The following is a 21,282-nucleotide window of genomic DNA, read 5'->3' as shown; positions in this document are numbered from 1 at the left end:
CTCCTTTCTGCTTCTTTACTTCTTATGCCTTGCCTTCAGTTCTTTGGTAAAGTTTTAGTTTTGCTTGAATGCATGTTGGGAAGCTTGAACCTTTTTGTGTCCTCGTGCTTACTTGTTGCTGTGTTGCATGTTTTTTTGATTTTTATGAACCTATTTTATTTACCCAAAAGGATGCTCCTTTTGATGACTTTCGCTATGTTTGATGATTTTACTGATGAACCTTTGTAGAAAGTAACGATTTTTTTGGTGGCTCGTTTTGATTTTCTTCTTGATACTTTCGTTGTTTGGTAGTTCCGTTTGTTTGATAAGCTTGAGACTGTGAGTTGGGGAGGTAGTTATTTTGATGACTTTTGATTTGTAGCCCGTGGCCTTCTTCTCAGAGTGTTGCTTTTGTTGAGAAGGGGATTATCTTCCTGTTAGGATGTGTAGAGATGTAGACTTGTAGGTTTTCCTGAGTCCTTATTCCGTAACTTGCCTCCAAAGGATGCCCTGGATCTTTAGTGTAGGTCCTGGGGTTTCCTTTTGTTGCTTGTATTGCTCTGTGTCATATTTGTCCGAGATGTTTTTTTTAGTAATCCATTTTCTTTCTTGTTTGTAGGACTAGTTGGCCATGTCTTCTCACAAAAATATTGTAGAGATATCTTCTAAGGTTCCTGAGGGGATGTCCGATTGGTTGGACTCCCTTTTCTTAATATGTGTTTCTGTGGTGAATGCTGAGTTCTGTTTGGAGCTTAGGAAACATCACTACCTCCGTAAGAGTAGAAATCAGGATGGGAACTATGAATTGGTAGCATCTGATTCCGAGGAGAGGGTTTGCTTTCCTGCTCTGACCCCGGGGGGAGCGCCCTTTCTTTTACGCTTATGACTATTTTTTTAGCCAGTTGAATATCACTTTTCCTTTTACTTCCTTTGAGACCGATCTGCTATGGTCGTGTAATGTAGCTCCATCCCAGCTCCATCCAAACTTCTGCGAGTTTATCAAGATCTTTCAGCTTCTTTGCCAAGAGTTGGACGTTACTCCTTCTCAGACTCTTTTCCTTTATCTGTTTGTTTTAACTAAGCCCGGGGCTTCTTCAAAAAAGAAAGCCTCATGGGTTTCCTTTAGATCTGCCCAAGGATATTGTTCCGAGGGTTACCTGAAACGTGTAGCTCGGTCGTCTGGAAAGACCCGAGGTGGGGGTTCAGGGACCCGAGCTTGATATGTAGAGTGGTTGGTGGTTGTACCTGCAATGACACTCCGATGCTTAAGTTAGCATGGGTCCAAGCAGATATGTGTAGAATGTGGAATGAATGCCATACCTGGGTGCTCCAGTGTATTTATAGTAGTTGGCCGCGATCTTCCCTGGATAAGATATTCTTATCTTATCTTATCTTTGGGAGTTTTATCTCTATCTTTGTGGAACCGCCTTTTCTAGGCCTTTTCGGCCTTTAGCTTTTGGGCTGCGTTCCTTTTGATGGGCCTTCCTTGCTTTATTTGTCCGAGGTCCGACCTGTAGGTGTAAGCCTTAGGGCGAGGTCGGACCTTTTTATGGGTTTGCCGAGTTGGGGGAGCTCGGTCAGGGTATGAACAGTGCCCCTGCCCGAGTTCGTCCTTTTTGGGAGGTCGATCTCGGGCATAGTAGTTTTTCAAAATTCAAAAATGGCCGTTCCTGCATTTATTGCATGTTACCGTTTTTCCTCGATTTCCGTTCGGGCTCTTGTGAAGGCTTTATTTATTTGCCCCTTTCCTCCTTTTTCTGCGTTTTTTGTTTTTTCCTTATCCTTTCCGAGCACTGCTTCTTCTTTCTCTTTGCTCTGCTTCCCCGAATCTCTCCGTGTGTCTTTCTGGGGTTCCCTCTGCGCCGTCGTTTCGTTCTCCTTGCTTCGGAGCTCGTCGCCTTCGTTTCTTTCTTCCAGGTTTGTTCCCATGTTTCTCTTTTCTTGTGCACATATGCTTCTGTTCTTCATGTGGCTCTTGTTTGTTTTCTTTTTTCTTTATGCCTGGGTTGCCCCGAAAAGAGGCGCCGCCATTGCTTGTTGTTTGCATATGGGGGGGGGGGCTCTTTTTTTGTTCTCCGGTATTTTTGTTCCGGGTTGCCGCGTTCTTGCTTTGCTGAATGGGTTTTTGCTGTCTTCTTTATGTGATTTTTGCTTGCTGCTGTATTCTTCTTTGTAGGTAAAAATTTTATGTCTCGAAAGGTTCTTCAAGCGATGTCGACTAAGATTCCATGTGGTCTTGGTTGGGTAGACCCTCTTCCTCTAAGAGTCCCTTCTGTGGTAGATTCTGAGTATTTAGCTAGGTTCCGTAGGCACTGTAGCATATGTGAGAATAGGGAGTCTGAGAGGGATTACGAACTAGTGGCCCCGGAATCCGAGGAGAGAGTGTGCTTCCCGCCTTTAGATAGTTCCGAGAAGCTCTTCTTTTATGCTTATGATTGTTTTTTCTCTAAGCTGAGTGTCCGACTTCCCTTTACCGATCTGGAGTCTGAGGTGTTATGGTCTTGTAACCTTGCCCCTACGCAGCTCCATCCAAATTCTTGGGCGTTTTTAAAGCTGTTTCAACTTTTGTGTCAGTTTTTGGGCGTCTCTCCCTCTATTTCTCTTTTTTCCTATTTGTTTGTGTTGACGAAGCCGGGGTCGGGTGGAGGGAAGGTATCTTGGGTCTCTTTTAGAGCTAACCAGGGGAGGAAGTTTTGTACCTTGTATGATGAGTCCTTTCATGATTTTAAGAACTTTTATTTCAAGGTCCGGGCTACTGGAGACGTCCGACCTTTCTTTCTAGACGAGAGTGGGGAGCCTTCTTTTCCTCTTTATTGGCAGGAGAATGTAGTGTCTGTTAAGTATACCTTTGAGAGTCTAGATGAGGTGGAGCAGGCTTTTGTGGGTGTGGTAAGCAGTTTATGGGGTCGGGCACCTCACTTGGACACGAAGAAAATGTTGGGAGATCCAAGCCTTCTCCGTTCCGAGTTAGGTAGTTCCCGACCTCTCAGAGATTCATCTTTTTTAGTATTTTGGTTTTCCTTGTTTTGGTGGAATTTCTGTTGTGGTAATCCTTTTTCTTTTATTTCTGCAGAGATGTCTTCTCAGGCGGATTCCATGAAGTTCCTTCGTCGGACGAAGAAGTCTGTGGCTGCTCGGAATATCGAGGCTGGGGAGGCTTCTGCCCGATCTTCTCCGAAGAAGACTACTGTGGGTGTCACTACTCGGTCGAAGACTATTCCGACTCCCCAGTTCCGAGCTATAAATCAAGATCCCCCGACCTCTGGGCCTGCTACCTCTTCTCCGCCTTCGTCCTCGGGTCCTCCTCCCAAGAAACAGAAGACCTCTCAAGAGCTTGCGGGTTTTAATGACAAGGATTTTGATGCTCTTGGTTGGATTGAGCAGCATATTCTCCCTCAGACCTTTATTTCTACTGATGATGTATCTATGGAGCATCATTTTCAGTATATGGCGCGGAGTTGTGTCCGGATGGCTAGTCTTTATGCCGCTATTGCCCGGGAGTTCAAGAAATCCCCCATTGGTGCGACCAGCTCCCGACTTGAGAAGGCTCAGTCTGAGTTTGAGAGGATTAGTGAACTGAAGGCTGCTAGGATTACTGAGCTGGAGGCGTCTCTAGAGAAGGAGAAAACTAAAGCTACCGCGGCAGCGAAAGCATCTGAGGAGATGGCGAAGGCGGCGACGGAGAATTATACTCGGATATATGCCGAGCTTGTGGAGACAAAGGAGAAGTTGCAATCCACTCAGGATGATTTTTACGAGCTAGAAGGTCATGTGGCTAAGGGTATGGATGCTATGTTTGAAAATTTGAAGGCTCAGGTCCGGGTTCTTGCTCCTGGCCTGGATCTGAGCTTATTTAGTACGGATAACGTTGTTGTGGAGGGAAAGATTGTTCCTGCTCCCAACGAGGATGAGGTTCCGGTGTCCGACCCCAAAGTTCCGATTGCGAACCCGTCTTCACTTTTGGCCGAGGAGGGGTCTGGTGTGGAAGTTTTGAACCGAGATGACGGTGCCGTCAATGCTGTCCCGATTTCTATGTTTCCTCCGCAGCCTTCTGTTGATGTGGAGTCCGGAAAGGACCTTGAATCTCTGTAATCCTTTTATCTTTGGTTTTTGCCCGGCCTGTGGGCTCTTTTGTTTTTGAATGGTTTCTGTGGACGCTTTGGACACCTTTTTGCTTTTAGCTACTTGTAGTAACTTTTTAGCTTATTATGCGGTGTTTTTTGCTCGCGTTTTGCCTTTTTGTTCCGCTTTTATGCTTTTTAGTTGTTTTTGGATAACAACCTTTTAGCTAGCGCTTTTTGAACTTTCCTTTGATTTTGTTTTTTTGCTTGTACTTTTTAGTTGTTTTTGTATAGCAACTTTTTAGTAAGCGTTTTCGAAATCTTTGCTTTCGCCGTTTTAAGGCTTCTTTCTTGGATCCGGGTTTTTTCTCGGACCTCGAGCGTTCGAGTACCTCCCTTTGTTGGGTCCGACCTTGTCGTTGGTCGGCCTTTTAAGTTATTTTTGTAATCTCTTTTTATTTGGCTTTTTGAGCCTTTTCAGAGTTGCTTTATAACTTCTCACATTAATTTGAACCTCGTCGCTTTATCTTTGCCGACCTTGTGTGGTCTCTTGGCAAATGATTTTTTGTGTTTTGTCGAGCATAAATTAATGCGCCTTGGAGGGGGTACTTTTCAGGATTTGTTTCAACACGAGGAAAATAGAAAAATTTGATTAGTATTAAAAAAAAAGAAAGAATATTTACAGAGTGTTTACCCTTGACTAGGTCGGGTGTCTTTTTGACCGGGTGTCTCATTAAAAAACCCTTGTAGGGAAAAAGAGTACACCTCGGGTTATCTTTTTCTAGCTGTAGTATCGTCTTAGATTGCAGGCGTGCCAGGCCCTGGGCAACTCGTTGCCTTCTAGGTCGGATACTTTGTAGTAGCCTGTTCCTAAGACTTCTGTTACCTTGTAGGGCCCTTTCCAATTTGCAGCTAGTTTTCCTTCTCCCGACTTTTGTGTTCCAATGTCGTTTCGGATTAGAATCAGGTCGTGAATGGAGAAGCTTCGTTTTATTACTTTCTGATTGTATCTGAGGGCCGTTCGCCGTTTTAAGGCTTCTTCTCGGATCCAAGCTCTTTCTCAGACCTCGGGGAGGAGGTCGAGTTCTTCTCTTTGTGCCTGCGGGTTACCTTTTTCGTTGTAGAAGATGGTTCTAGGTGACCCTTCATCTATTTCAATAGGAATCATTGCCTCCATCCCGTAAGCTAGTCGGAATGGCGATTCTCCTGTTGTAGAGTGCGGAGTTGTCCGATATGCCCATAGCACCTGGGGGAGCTCCTCGGCCCATGCCCCTTTGGCCTCTTGGAGTCTTCGTTTTAACCCGGCCAAGATGACTTTATTTGCAGCCTCTGCTTGTCCATTGGCTTGTGGGTGCTCGACCGAGGTGAATTGCTGTTTGATTTTTAGTTCGGCCACCAAGTTCTGAAAACTTGTGTCCGTGAACTGTGTTCCATTGTCCGTTGTGATGGAGTAGGGGACTCCGAACCTTGTGACAATGTTTTTGTATAGGAATTTGCGGCTTTTCTGAGCCGTAATGGTGGCTAAGGGTTCAGCTTCGATCCACTTTGTGAAGTAGTCGACCCCTACTATGAGGTATTTGACTTGCCCCGGTCCTTGTGGGAACGGGCCGAGTAGGTCAAGTCCCCATTTTGCGAAGGGCCATGGTGCGGTGATGCTGATAAGGTCTTCTGGTGGTGCCTTGTGGAAATTGGCGTGTTTTTGGCGGGGGGGCATATTTTCACAAATTCCGTTGCGTCTTTCTGCAAGGTCGGCCAATAGAACCCGGCTCGGACTACTTTTTTGGATAATGCCCGAGCTCCGAGATGGTTCCCACACATGCCTCCGTGGACTTCTTCGAGGACGTTCTTTGTTTCTGAGGTCGGGACGCACCTAAGGAGGGGATTTGAGAATCCTCTTCTGTATAATGCGTCGTGAATTAGTGTATAATTCTGAGCGTCTTTCGTGAGTCTTTTGGCTTCCTTTCTTTCGGCGGGAAGAGTTCCCGACTTCAGGTAGTTGAGTATGGGGGTCATCCATCCTTGCTGTTGGTTGGATATGTTTAGCATTTCTTCCTCTCTTAGCACGGAGGGGGATTGTAAGGTTTCCTGGAGGAGACTTCTGTTGTTGCCTCCGGGCTTGGTGCTGGCGAGCTTTGAGAGGGCGTCTGCCCGGGCGTTTTGTTCCCGAGGTATGTGCTGAATCTGTATCTCTGAAAAGTGGCGTAGTTGTGCCTGTGTTTTGTCCAGGTATTTTTTCATGGTGGGGTCTTTGGCCTGGTAGCTTCCATTTACTTGTGATGTGACGACCTGGGAGTCGCTGAAGATCGTGATTTTCCGGGCTCCGACCTCTTCGGCTAGCTTTAGACCTGCTAGTAGGGCCTCGTATTCGGCTTGGTTGTTCGAAGCCTGGAACTCGAATTTTAGGGATAGTTCTATCCGCGTTCCTTGGTCGCTTTCGAGTATAACCCCGGCTCCGCTTCCAGTTTTGTTTGAGGACCCGTCGACATACAGGTTCCATGAGAGTGGGGTTCCAGGGGTCTCAGTGTATTCTGCGATGAAGTCGGCTAGATACTGAGATTTTATGGCAGTCCGGGTTTCATAATGGAGGTCGAACTCGGACAGCTCCACCGCCCATTGTAGTATTCGTCCTGCCAGGTCTGTTTTTTGGAGGATGTGTCTCATGGGTTGGTTTGTCCGGACTTTGATGGTGTGGGCTTGAAAGTAGGGACGGAGCCTCCGAGCTGTGAACACTAGGGCGTAGGCGAATTTTTCTATCTTCTGATAATTTAATTCGGCCCCTTGTAGTGCCTTGCTTACAAAGTATATGGGGTGTTGTTCTTGGTCATTTTCTCGTATTAACGCTGAAGCGACTGCTCGATGTCCAACCGAGAGGTATAGTACGAGTTCTTCTCCCTTTAAAGGTCGGGTTAGGATTGGTGGCTGCCCGAGGAATTCCTTGAATTCTTGAAAGGCTTTTTCGCACTCCGGGGTCCATGAGAAGGGTTTTCCTTTCTTTAGGAGTGAGTAGAGAGGTAGTGATTTTATTGCTGATCCTGCCAAGAATATTGATAGGGCGGCTAGCCTTCCATTCAGTTGTTGTACTTCTTTGACACACGTCGGGCTCTTCATATTGAGTATCGCTTGGCATTTGTCCGGGTTCGCTTCGATGCCCCTTTGGGTCAGCATGAAGCCTAAGAACTTTCCGGCTTCTGCGGCGAAGGTGCACTTTGTCGGGTTAAGTCTCATGTTGTGTTTTCTGAGGGTGCCGAAGACGCTGGTGAGGTCGGTCAGCAAGTTTCTGTCTTCTTGTGTCTTTACCAGCATGTCGTCGACGTACACCTCCAGCTGTAGTCCGATGTGTTCTGAGAACACTTTGTTCATTAGCCTCTGGTAGGTTGCCCCTGCGTTCTTCAGCCCGAAGGGCATTACTACGTAGCAGTAGTTTGCCCTTGGGGTTATGAACGAGGTCTTTTCTTGGTCGGGTCCGTACATCGGGATTTGATTGTATCCCGAGTATGCGTCCATGAAGGAGAGATATCTATAGCCTGAGGCTGCGTCTACTAAGGCGTCGATGTTTGGTAGAGGGTATGGGTCTTTGGGGCAGGCTTTATTGAGATCCGTGTAATCGACGCACATCCTCCATTTTCCGTTGGGCTTTTTTACCAGGACCACGTTTGCGAGCCATAGGGGGTATTTTACTTCCCTAATGAACCCTGCATCTAGCAGTGCTTGTACTTGTTCTTCTATTGCTTGCATGCGCTCGGGTCCGAGCTTTCGGCATCTTTGTTGGATAGGTCGGGATCCCGGGTAAACTGATAGCTTATGGCACATCAGGTCGGGACTTATGCCTGGCATGTCGGAGGCTTTCCAGGCGAAGAGGTCGGAATTCTCCCTTAAGAGGGTTGTGAGTTCCTCTTTTAGGCCCGTTTCGAGGTTTGCTCCTATGTTTGTTGTTTTTTCGGGTGTGTTCCCGATCTGGATTTTTTCGGTTTCTCCCTCTGGTTGTGGCCGAAGATCTTCTCGGGATTGAACTCGTCTGAGTTCTATTGTGTTGACCTCTTTCCCTTTTAGGCTCAGGCTTTCGTTGTAGCATCGCCGCGCTAGCTTTTGGTCGCCTTTTAGGGTAGCGATTCCTTTTGTGGTAGGAAACTTCATACAGAGGTGTGGGGTTGAGACTATAGCTGCCAGTCTGTTTAGGGTTGGTCGCCCAATGAGGGCATTGTATGCTGAAGTGACGTCGACTATAATGTAGTCGATGCTTAATGTTTTAGATTGCTCGCCTCTTCCAAAGGTAGTGTGTAGCGAGATGTATCCTAAGGGATGGATCGGGGTATCCCCTAGCCCAAATAGGTCGGTGGGATAGGCCTTTAGTTCTTTTTCCTCAAGTCCGAGCTTGTCGAAGGCCGTTTTGAACAGGATATCTGCTGAGCTTCCCTGGTCAATCAGGGTTCGATGTAGGTTGGCGTTTGCTAGGATAATGGTGATTACCATTGGATCGTCGTGCCCGGGTATTATCCCTTGAGCATCTTCTCGGGTAAATGAGATGGTAGGTAATTCGGGCAGGGGACTGTCTTCTCGGACGTGATAGACTTCTTTGAGGTGTCTTTTTCGCGAAGATCTGGATGTTCCTCCGCCTGCAAAACCTCCATTTATCATGTGAACGTGTCTTTCAGGGGTTCGCGGGGTTTGTTCGGCCCGATCTTCGTTATCTCCCCGCCTTCTCTTCCTGGTCTCTTCTCCTTTCTCTGCTATGTATCTGTCGAGTTTTCCTTCTCTGGCTAGTTTTTCTATAACATTTTTTAGGTCGTAGCAGTCGTTAGTAGAATGACCGTAGAGCTTGTGATATTCACAGTATTCGGACCGATCTCTCCCTGCCCTCTTGTGTTTTAGCGGTCGGGGCGGTGAGATCTTTTCGGTGTGGCATACTTCTCTGTAGATGTCTACCAGGGAGACTCGGAGGGGGGTGTAGCTGTGGTATTTCCGTGGCTTGTCCGAGTTGGGTTCTTCTTTCTTCCTCTGTTCCCGATCTCGATCTCGGGGTGGGTAGGTTGATTCCTTCCTAGAAGAGTCTCTTAGCTGGGAGGTTTCCTCCATGTTGATATATTTTTCTGCCCGCTCCTACACTCGTATAGGGAGGTCGGGTATCGTTTGGATAGGGATTGGCTAAACGGTCCCTATTTTAGGCCGTTTGCTAGTCCCATGATGGCTGCTTCAGTGGGCAAGTGTTGTATGTCCAGGCAGGCTTTGTTGAATCGCTCCATGTATTCTCGGAGAGTTTCTTGGTTACCTTGTTTGATCCCGAGTAGACTGGGGGCATGTTTTGTCTTGTCCCTTTGAATAGAGAACCTTGTCAGAAATTTTTTGGTTAGGTCTTCGAAGCTGGTGATTGATCTTGGTGGTAGGTTGTCGAACCACTTCATGGCTGACTTGGTGAGAGTGGTGGGGAAGGCTTTGCACCGAATCGCGTCGGAGGCGTCGACTAGGTACATTCTGCTTCTGAAGTTGCTGAGGTGGTGACTTGGATCGGTGGTGCCGTCGTAGAGATCCATATCGGGTGGTTTGAAGTTCCGCGGTACCTTCTCCTTCATGATCTCTTGCGTGAAGGGATCATGGTTACCTTCGGGGGTGGTGCCGCGTTCTGTCCGGTCTTTCAGGTTAGCCTCTATTTTCCGCAGTTTTTCTTCTAATTCTCTGCGCTTTCGAGTCTCCCTTCTCAGATCTTGTTCAGTTTCTTTCTGCTTTTTTATGTCCTTTTCGAGTTGTTTCAGCCGGTTTTGTTGTGCCCGGACTGTTTCTAGAATTTCCGAGCTCCTCTCTTTTTCGGAAATTTGTGGATCTTTGTTTGGGAGTGATGTCTTTGGGCGATTCTGTTTGTTTCCTCCTGGAGTGCGTGGTGATAGAGGGCTGTCCGGTCGTTCTCCGGTGTCAATTTCATCCTCTTGTTCAGATGCAGCGCGATCATTGTTGTGAGGATTGTCCGCCATGGTAGAGGGATGACTTCCAGGTCCCCGGCAACGGCGCCAATGTTCCGAGGGTTACCTGAAACGTGTAGCTCGGTCGTCTGGAAAGACCCGAGGTGGGGGTTCAGGGACCCGAGCTTGATATGTAGAGTGGTTGGTGGTTGTACCTGCAATGACACTCCGATGCTTAAGTTAGCATGGGTCCAAGCAGATATGTGTAGAATGTGGAATGAATGCCATACCTGGGTGCTCCAGTGTATTTATAGTAGTTGGCCGCGATCTTCCCTGGATAAGATATTCTTATCTTATCTTATCTTTGGGAGTTTTATCTCTATCTTTGTGGAACCGCCTTTTCTAGGCCTTTTCGGCCTTTAGCTTTTGGGCTGCGTTCCTTTTGATGGGCCTTCCTTGCTTTATTTGTCCGAGGTCCGACCTGTAGGTGTAAGCCTTAGGGCGAGGTCGGACCTTTTTATGGGTTTGCCGAGTTGGGGGAGCTCGGTCAGGGTATGAACAGATATAAAGTTTTTTCCATGTATGACGAGCCCTTTAGGGACTTAAAGAATTACTTTTTTAAGGTCCGAGCAGTTGAGGGAGCTCGGCCGTTTTTTCTAGAAGCAAATGATGAGCCTGCCTTCCCGTTGTGTTGGCAACAGAATGTAGTGGTGTCTCGATATATGTGGAAGATGCTTGATGAGGTCGAGCAGGCCTTTGTGAATGTTTTGGAAGATATTTGGGGGGAACCTCCTCATCTTGACACTAAAAAATTTTTGGGGGACCCGTCCTTTGTCCAAACTGCATTGGGTATTTAAAAATTGATGTGTTTTTGTTTTCTCGTTTTACTTTCTTCTTTTTCAATGTGTAATCTGCTTCCGTGGTCGATTTTCTTTTTTAGAGATGGCCAAGAACAATGACTCCATGAAAGCCTTCAAGAAGGCGAGGAAGGCTACGACAGCTCAAAACATCTCGGCCAAGCTGGCTCGGGAAGGGTCCTCTCAGGTTTTGTCGAAGCCATCTGTTCTGAGCTCTCCTGGACCGAGGAGGATGATCCCTACTCCTCGAGTTCGTATGGTGAGATTGTTCCTGATGATCCTGATGATGATGATGATGATGTCAGCCCTCCTTCAATGCCTACCACCACAACCTCTGTTGCGCCAACCTCTTTAACTCCTTCAACTGAGGTTGGTCATCTTGTGTCAGAACCTGATTGTCAAATCTTGAACCGGGATGATGGGTCAGTAGATGCGGTGCCTCTTTGGACTTGTCCTCCTTCGCCCCGTGTTGATGCTGCTGAGAAGTCTTTGGATCCTCAATGATTATTCTAGATATTTGTGTAGATAGCCCGGCTTGTGGGCTTTTGAACTTTTTATATTTTGTAAATGGTAGTTCTGACTATTTGCTACTTTTTTAATTGCTTGTTTAGCAACTTTATTGTGGAAAACAAAGTAGTTTTCAAGCTCTTGGGGCTGAATTTGGTGGCCTTTTGGGTTTTGTTATTATTATGACATGTCTGTCTGCATCTGACTGGTACCTTTTTAGGTAGTGTTTGGAGCTTTGTTGTCCGACCTCTTTGGACTGCCTTTGTATTTTCATACTTGTGGCTTGATTCTTTTTGAGGTTGTGGATATTTGGGTCCAACTTATATGTCGACTTTCTCACTTCGGTCACAAGTTATTTCTAGTAATCCTCTTTTTAGACCTTTTTCAGGTCTCTTTTAGGGATAACTTTTTATAATTTTTTGATTTTGGGGGCCGACTTCTTTGCATCGGTCCCTGCTAAGTTATTTTTAGTAATCCTCTTTCTTGGACCTTTGTCAGGTCTCTTTCAGGGATTACTTTTTATAACTTTTGGATTTTGGGGCTGACTTCTATGCGTCGGTCCCTTCTAAGTTATTTTTAGTAATCCTCTTTCTTGCACCTTTGTCAGATATCTTTCAGGGATTACTTTTTATAACTTTTGGATTTTGGGGCCGACTTCTTTGCGTTGGTCCCTTCTAAGTTATTTTTAGTAATCCTCTTTCTTGGACCTTTGTCAGGTCTCTTTCAGGGATTACTTTTTATAACTTTTTGGTTTTGGGGCCGATTTCTTTGCGTCGGTCCCTTCTAAGTTATTTTTATTAAACCTCTTTATTAGGGCTGGCCAGGCCTCTTTCTAGGGATTGACTTTTTATAACTTTGGTTATTGTGATCGACTGGTCTGACTTCTCTATGTCGGCCTGTCTTTTAAGTTATTTTTAGCAACCCATTTTATTAAGACCTCGTCAAGTCCTTTCTATGGGTCACTTTCGATAACTTCTTGCATTATTTGTTTTGTCACTTTTTCATCTTTGCCAATTTTGTCGAAGTCAGGTTTGATCCTTGTTTGGTTGACCCTTTGATGAATTTGGTTTTCATCTTTTGATCTTTATTGTGGTCAGACAGTTAATTTGATCTTCACTTTCTGCCGATCTTGTAGCTTTATAATCGGGCGATGAATTTTTTAGCGTTTCAGACTAATACGTCTTGAGAATTTGTAGAAATCTAAAAAACTTTATTCAAAGAGAATGCAAATATACATATGGGTATTTTATCCCTCTAAGTCTGGCAATTTGTAGATCTTGGCTTGGCACCTCATTAAAAAACATTTTCAGGAAAAGAGTGTGCCTTATCCTAAGATCTTTATTACCTCTAACTGTAGTAACTTCTTAAGTTGCAGGCGTGCCATGACCTTGGGAGCTCTCGCCCTTTGAATTCGGACAGTCTGTATAGCCCTTTCCAAGTACCTCTACGACTCGGTAGGGTCCTTTCCAGTTTGCTACCAGCTTTCCTTCTCCAGGTCGAGTTGTTCCAATATCATTTCGAATTAGGATGAGGTCATCCTCGGCAAAACATCGCGGTACTACCTTTTGATTGTATCTTGAAGCAATTCGAAGTTTCAATTCCTCTTCCTTGAATTGAGCTTTTTCTCGAATTTCCTGAAGTAGGTCGAGTTCTTCCCTTTGAAGTTAGGAGTTGGCTTCTTCATTATAGTGAATCACCCTGGATGATCCTTCTTCGATCTCCACTGGGATCATTGCCTCTAATCCGTAAGCTAATCGGAAAGGTAATTCCTTTGTGGTGGAGTGTGGAGTTGTCTGATATGCCCATATGACTTGTGGGAGCTCCTCCGCCCAGGCTCCCTTTGCGTTCTGTAATCATCGTTTTAACCCGGCTAATGACTTTGTTAGTAGCTTCTACTTGTCCGTTGGCTTAAGAGTGTTCTACGGATGTAAATTGAGTGCCATTGTCTGCGGTGATGGAGTATGGAACCCCGAACCTTGTGACGATGTTTCTATACAGGAATTTTAGGCTTCTTTGAGCAGTGGCGTTAGCTAGGGGTTCTGCCTCAATCCATTTTGTGAAATAGTCTTCCCCTACGATGAGAAATTTGACTTGTCCGGATCTTTGAGGGAAAGGACCGAGAAGGTCAAGTCCCCATTTTGCGAATGGCCAGGGTTAGGTTACGCTGATAAGCTCCTCTGGTGGGGCGATGTGGAAGTTGGCATGCTTCTGGCATGGTGGACATGTCTTTACGAATTCTGTGGCTTCTTTTTGTAGAGTAGGCCAATAGAATCTGGCCCAGAGTATCTTTTTGGTAAGAGCCTGTGCTCCAAGGTGGTTGCCACAGATGCCGTTGTGTACTTCTTCTAAGACTTCCTTTGTATTGGAAGTCGGCACACATTTTAGCAATGGTGTTGAAATCCCTCTCTTATATAGAGTATTGTTTATGATTGTGTAGTGTTGTGCCTTCCGTTTTAATCTCTTTGCCTCTTTCTCATCTGTGGGGAGCGTCTCTGTTTTGAGGTAGTTAATTAATCCATCATTGATCCTGACCTGTTATGGCTAGGATTTTTTCTCGTTCCGTGATTGACGGGTTCTGCAGCATTTTTTGGATGAGGCTTCTATTGTTACCCCCTGGTTTGGTGCTGGCTAGTTTTGAGAGTGCATCAGCTCGGGCGTTCTATTCTCGGGGTATGTGGCGGACCTCATATTCCCCGAGTTGTCTGAGCTATTCCCTTGTTTTGTTCAGGTACTTTTTCATAGCGGGATCTTTGGCTTGGTAGCACCCTGCTATTTGTGAAGTGACTACCTGTGTGTCGCTGAAGATGATGAGCTTTTGAGCTCCAACCTCCTTAGCTAGCTTCAAACCAGCTAGTAGTGCCTCATACTCGGAAAATGATCCGACACAAAACTCACCGGCAAGTGTACCGGGTCGCATCAAGTAATATAACTCACATGAGTGAGGTCGATCCCACAGAGATTGAAGGATTAAGCAATTTTAGTTTAGTGATTGATTTAGTCAAGCGAATTAAGTGTTGGTTGAGTTGTTTGCAATTGACAGAAATTAAATTGCTTGAAATGTAAAGGGAGAGGGGAGAATTGCAGTAAATTAAATAGCAGGAAAGTAAAAGAAGCTGAAGCTTAAAATGCAAGTAATATAAAGTGCAGAAACTTAGATTGCAAGAAATGTAAATGGCTGAAACTTAAAGTGCAAGAAATGTAAATTGCTTGAATCATAAAAGGGATTGGGAATTGGGATTTCAGAATTTAAACAAGCAAAGGTAAATTGCAACAAACAGAAAAGCAGAAGATGAATTGAATTGAAGTGGGTCTCAAACAGAAGAGTGAAATGCCTTGGAGAATTTAGAACAGAGAAGCAGTGCTTAATTTGCAGCAAATTGAAAGTGGTTGAAGATCTGAGGAATGGAAGAGACTAGATAACAAGTCTAGATCTCAAATCCTTCCTTGATCCAACAAGAACAATTGCAAAAGAAATAAAGGAAAGCAAATTGCAGAAATAGCAGAAGAAGAAGAAATGAACAGAAAGTAAAATTTAATTATGCAGAAAGTTAAAGAAGAGATCTCAAGGTGAGATTGAAACAGAAGTTCTTCAATTCTTCACCTAAGATCCATGGCAATGAAAGTAGAGAGTGCTCAAACAAGAACAAGAAAGAAGAGAGATCAATTCTCCTCCCGAATTCTCTCAGATCTCAATTCAAAAGTAAAAGCTCAAAATTAAAAAATGCAAAATTCAAAGTAAAGTCTAGAGGTTCCAAAATAAAAGAAAAAGGTCCTAATTACATCAAACTAGCTCCTATTTATACACTTTCTATTCTTGGATTTTGGGATTTGGATGGGCTTTTGATTTGGTGAAGAAATGAATTAAGTTGGATTTTTAATTGAATTTCAGCCCAAGTTGAGATGTGCTCCCAGGAGGATGCTCAGCTCACAAGTTGAGCTGAGCATTGAGGCCTTGTGTGTATTTGCCTTGTACCGTGCCAAGCATCAGGGGAATGCTCAGCTCACAAGTTGAGCTGAGCATTGGTGCCTTGGTGCCAATTTGGTGCGCGTCTTGTGCTGCTGGCCCGTGTCTTGGTGCACGCTCCACTCCCCTGGCCGTGCCGAGATGTTCTTGTGTGATGCACCAATTATAATGCTCTGCTCACTAAGTGAGCTGAGCATTGGCTCTTTCAAGGGAAGGTCCTTGGTTCGAAACCCATGGGAAGCATGCGCTGAAGCTTTTCCTTGGTTTTCTTGTGGTGCCTTGCTTCCTTGCTTCCTCAAGGTGTGGGGTTCGAACCTTGGGGGATGCATTTTGGCCATTTTTGGCTTATTTTCCTTGTGAGTAGCGCCTCCCTCATCCTCCTTGGCCATGGGTTCAAGTCTTTGGGCATGCACTTGCAACTTGTTTTCTTTGAATTATTCCTCAATGCTTTCGACAATGCTCACTTGGTGAGCTGAGCATTGTTTTTCTTTTCCTTGTTTCTTGGCTTCCTATTGTGCTCAGCTCACAAAGTAAGCAGAGCATTGTGCCTTGGTCCCATGGGAGTGAGTGTAGAGCTCACTTAGTGAGCATTGTACTCTTGGAGTGAGCTTCAAGGTTTCATGCGCCACATTTCCTCCTTTCTTTGCCACACTTTTTCTTCCTTGAGCCACACCTTTTAGGCCACGTTTTCCTCTTTTCTTCTCTTCTTCACCTACAATTAATCAAAATAACCAATCAAAGTATCACCAAATTCACAAGGTTTATAAATCATTAAAACTCAATTAAATTTAGCCTAAACCTCACGATTTAGCATCAATTAGATGGTGGTTGTTTGATTCAAAGAAGTCATGCATTTCCATTCCAAATCACTTACTTAGAATGCAAGAAAGTGCATAAAAGCTAATGAAAACAAAGAAAAAGACTAGTGAAACTAGGTTAAGATGACTTGTCATCAATGAGAGCATAGGCGAATTTTTCTATTTTTTGGTAGTTCAGTTCGGATCCTTGTAATGCTTTGCTGATGAAGTATACAGGTTGTTGCCCAATGTCGTCTTCTCGAACTAATGCTGAGTCTACTGCCCAGCTTCCTACCGCAAGATATAATATAAGTGGTTCTCCTTCCCGAGGCCGAGTTAAGATAGGTGGCTGTCCCAGAAATCTTTTGAAATCTTGGAAGGCCTGCTTGCACTCCGTTGTCCATTCAAACCTCTTTCCCTTTCTTAGAGTGGCATAGAAGGGGAGGGATCTTAATGCTGATCCAGCTAGAAATTTGGACAAGGCTACCAACCTTCCATTGAGTTGTTGTACTTCCTTGACACAAGTCGGGCTCTTCATGTCGAGTATGGCCCGGCATTTATCCGGATTTGCCTCGATTCCTCTTTGTGTGAGCATAAAACCCAAAAACTTTCCAGCTTCTACTGCGAAGGTGCATTTTGCAGGATTAAGTCGCATGCCATGCCTTCTTATAGTGTCGAATACTTGGGTGAGGTCAGACAGCAGCGTCTTTTCACTTTCTGTCTTTATTAACATATCGTCCACATATACTTCCATGATTTTTCTGATCTGATACGTGAAGATCTTATTCATTAATCTCTGATAGGTAGCTCTTGCATTTTTTAGTCCAAAAGGCATGACGATGTAGCAGTAGTTTGCTTTTGGGGTTAAGAACGTGGTTTTTTCTTGGTCGGGTGGATATATCGGGATTTGATTGTATCCCAAATATGCGTCCATAAATGAGAGGTATTTATACCCGGAGGAGGCATCTACTAGAGCGTCGATACTTGGGAGTGGATAAGGATTTTTTAGGCAGGCTTTGTTGAGATTAGTGTAGTCGGTGCACATCCGCCACTTCCCATTTGATTTTTTCACCAACACAATGTTAGCTAGCCATAGTGGGTACGTGACTTCTTTTATGAATCCTGCCTCCAGTAGAGCTTGTATCTATTCTTCCATAGCTTGGGATCATTCTGGCCCGAGCTTTCTATGTTTCTGTTGTACTGGCCGAGATCCTGGGTAGACTGCTAGCTTGTGGAACATTAACTTGGGGTCTATGCCTGGCATGTCTACAGCCTTCCATGCAAAGAGGTCGACGTTATCTCATAAGAATTGTATGAGTAATTCTTTTATGTCTCATATAAGGATTGTACCGATATTGGTCGTTTGGTCCGGGATATCTCCAATCTGGACTTTTTCTACTTCACCTTCGGGTTGTGGGCGGAGTTCTTCCCGCCTCTGAGCTCCACCGAGTTCAATTGTGTGGAATTCTTCTCCTCTGTCTCTGAGGTTTAAACTTTCGTTGTAGAAGTGGTGCGCCGTCTTCCGGTATGCTTTTATTGTAACTATTCCTTCTGTAGTTGGGAACTTCATGCATAGATGTGGAGTCGAGATTACTGCGCTGAGCTGATTTAATGTTGTCCAACCTATTAAGGCATTGTAGGCTGAGCTTACGTCGACCACAACGTAGTCTATTTTGAGTGTTCTTGACTGGTTTCCTTTTCCAAAGGTCGTGTGTAGTGAAACATATCCAAGTGGTTGAACTGGGGTGTCTTCTAGTCCGAATAGGTTGTTCGGATATGCTCTGAGTTCTTTTTCTTCTAGGTCGAGTTTGTCGAAGGCAGTTTTGAATAATATGTTGGCGGAGCTTCCTTGGTCTATTAGTGTGTAGTGGAGATTTGCATTTGCTAATACGATAGTGATGACCATAGGATCACCGTGTCTTGGGATGATGCCGGATGTGTCCGCTTTGGTAAAAGTAATCATGGGGATGTCGGTTGTTTCCTCTCTTCCCTCAACATGATATACTTCTTTGAGATATCTTTTGCGAGATGATTTGGAGATCCCGCCTCCCGCAAACCCTCCGTGTATCATGTGGACGTGTCTTTCGGGTGTACGGGGTGGTCGTTCTGCCTATCCAGCATCTTCATCCCTTTTTCTTTTTCTGGGATCGTCTGCTCGGCTCACCAAATACTGATCTAATTTTCCTTATCTTACTAGTTTTTCTATGATGTTTTTTAAGTCGAAACATTCGTTGGTGGAATGTCCATAGATTCGATGATATTCACAATATTCTACCCAGTTTCCTCCTCCTTTTTTGCTTTTGAGTGGTCGAGCTGGAGGTATCTTTTCAGTATGGCATACTTCTCTATAGACCTCCACAAGGGATACCCGAAAAGGGGTATAATTGTGGTATTTTTTATCTTTTCCCCATGTCGATCTTCTTTTTTCTTGGATTCTTTGTCCTTATCTCGAGAGGAGTAGGAGAATCCGGATTTTGAGGACTCTCCTAGTCGAGCATTTTCCTCCATGTTGATATACTTCTCGGCTCGTTCTTGTACTTTATTTAGAGATGTGGGATGCTTTTTTGATATGGATTGGCTAAAAGGCCCTTCTTGTAGGCCATTGATGAGGCCCATGATGGCTGCTTCTGTGGGTAGACTTTGTATGTCTAGACATACCTTATTGATTCTTTCCATGTAGCTGCGGAGACTTTCTCGGTCTCCTTGTTTGATTCCTAATAGACTCGGGACATGCTTGGTTTTGTCTTTCTGGATAGAGAATCTGGCTAGAAACTTCTTGGCTAGGTCTTTGAAGCCTGAGATGGACCTGGGGGTAGATTGTCGAACCACTTAATCGCCGTTTTTGTTAAGGTAGTCGGGAAGGCTTTGAAGCGGACTGCGTCTGAGGCGTCAGTGAGGTACATTCGACTTCTGAAATTACTGAGGTAGTGGCTGGGATCTGCCGTGCCATCATATAAGGCCATATCCGGGAGTTTAAAGTCTTTTGGGATTTTGGTCTTCATGATCTTCTTGGTGAATAGATCTTGGTCCTTGTGGGAGCTGTCCTCGTGGGTAGAACGAGTCGCTTTGGTTTTGAGATCGGCTTCGAATTTTAGGAGTTTGTCCTCTAATTCACGGCATCACATTTTCTCCCTTTGTAGGTCCTTCCCAGCTTCTCGTTGATGTTGGGCTTCTTTCTCGAGTTGTTTTCAAATGATCTTGAAGCGTCTAAAGGGCTCCCGAGTTTGGTGAATTTTTTTCTTTAATAGGTTACGGGTATCTTTTGGTGTAGGGTCCACGTTTTTATGTGGCGTTCTGTCTTCTAGACCTGAATCATGGTCGTGTCATGGTCGTCCTCCATGGTGATGGGATGACTTCCAGGTTCTCCGGTAACGGCACCAATGTTCCGAGGGTTACCTAAAACTATAGGTCGATCTCGGACGGGATCTTCTGTACTGATCGGAGGTGATGGGTCTGGCTTGTGCGTGGCGGCCAGAGCTGTCAGGTCCGATTTGTTGGACTGGCAATGCTGCTGATCCTTTGTCACCGGAGGGTGGTGGTACCTACAAGGGACTCCGATGCTTAAGTTAGCAAGGATATTAAGCAGGTTTTTATGTAGAATCAGAGTATGAGTTATTCTTGGGTGCTATAGTGTATTTATAATGGTGTAGAGTGACCTTCTTAGATAAGATAAGTTAGTTATCTTATCTTATCTTTATCTTATCTTCAAGTGAGGTGATCTTATCTTCAAGGGAACCGCCCTTCTCTCTGTAGGCTTGGGCTGCCTTAGGTTTTAGGGCGCAGTCCTCCATTTGGGCCCTTTTTGGGCTTTTCTGGTGATTTGTTCGAGCTCTTTGAGAAGAGGTCGGATAGCTCGACACAGGGTATGAACACTATTTGCATGGTTTTACTTTTTCATTCCGGATTTTGTGCTATGATTGAAAACATGCTTATTTGGGCTATAAATTTGCTATGTTTAATCCCCTCTTATTACCATTCGATGCCTTGATATGTGTGTTAAGTGTTTCAGGCTTTATAGGGAAGGAAGAGAATGGAGAGGAAGCTTGTAAAAATTGAAGGAACACAAGAAACCAAGGAGATAACCAGTGAACACCGACGCGGACGCATGGCTCACGCGACCGCATGAAATAGAGAAAATCACAGCGAAGCGTGCGCGTGCCTGACGCGTACGCGTGGATTGGATTTCGCGCAACCGACGCGAGCGCGTGCTTGGCGCGCACGCATGGAGAGGAAAATCGTCAAACGACGCGTACGCGTGACATGCGCGATCTACAAAATTAACAGGAATCGCTCTCAGCGATTCTTGGGCTGTTTCTGACCTAGTTTTTGGCCCAAAAAACACAGATTAGAGGCTATAAAGTGGGGGATACATCCATTCACTCAAAATAACATTCATCTATTTATGATATAAATAATTTATATTTTTTCCCCTTTGCTTTTGATTAAGTAATTGGTAACACTTGAGTTGTCAAACTCAACAGTTGATTGAGAGTTGGAAATTGCTGATTGATTTGGATCCCTCTAAAGCTAGTCTTTCCATAGGAGTTGACTAGGACTTGAGGAATCGAGTTGATTAGTCCACTTGAATTTCCTTTATTTAGTAAGGGTTAACTAAGTGGGAGCAACAAACAATTCTCATCACACCTGATAAGGATAACTAGGATGGGATTTCCAGTTCTCATACCTTGCCAAGAATTTTTATAATTATTAATTTATTTTTCTTGCCATTTAAATTACTTGTTCTCTAATTCAAAAACCCAAAATTATACCTTTTTTCCATAACAAATAATAAATCATACTTCCCTACAATTCCTTCAGATACGACCCGAGGTTTAAATACTTCGGTTATAAATTTTATTGGCTTTGCTTAAGTGACAACTGATGATTGGATTTTTGACGGTTTAGAATTTCACTAATGAATTCTCGTTGTAAAGTATAGTTTCTAAACCAAACAATAATCCTTTCATACAAAAAGTTGTTTGTCACTAATACAAACCCCTAAAATTTATAAACCGAAGTATTGGACCGGGGGTCGTTCTCCCTAGGAATTGTAATGAAGTGTCTTGTTATTGGTTGTGAGTTATATTTGAGGTTTTTAAGATTTTAGACAAGAAATATAAATGGCAAAGAAATAAACTAACTAACAAAGCTCTTGGCAAGAAATGAGAACTAGAAGTCCTATCCTAGTTATCTTCCTCAATTGTGATGAGAATTGTTCATTGCTCC

This window comes from Arachis hypogaea, chromosome 6, assembly GCF_003086295.3.
Source record: "Arachis hypogaea cultivar Tifrunner chromosome 6, arahy.Tifrunner.gnm2.J5K5, whole genome shotgun sequence".
NCBI classification, from domain to species: Eukaryota; Viridiplantae; Streptophyta; class Magnoliopsida; order Fabales; family Fabaceae; genus Arachis; species Arachis hypogaea.
Note: the sequence above shows the minus strand (reverse complement) of the source record.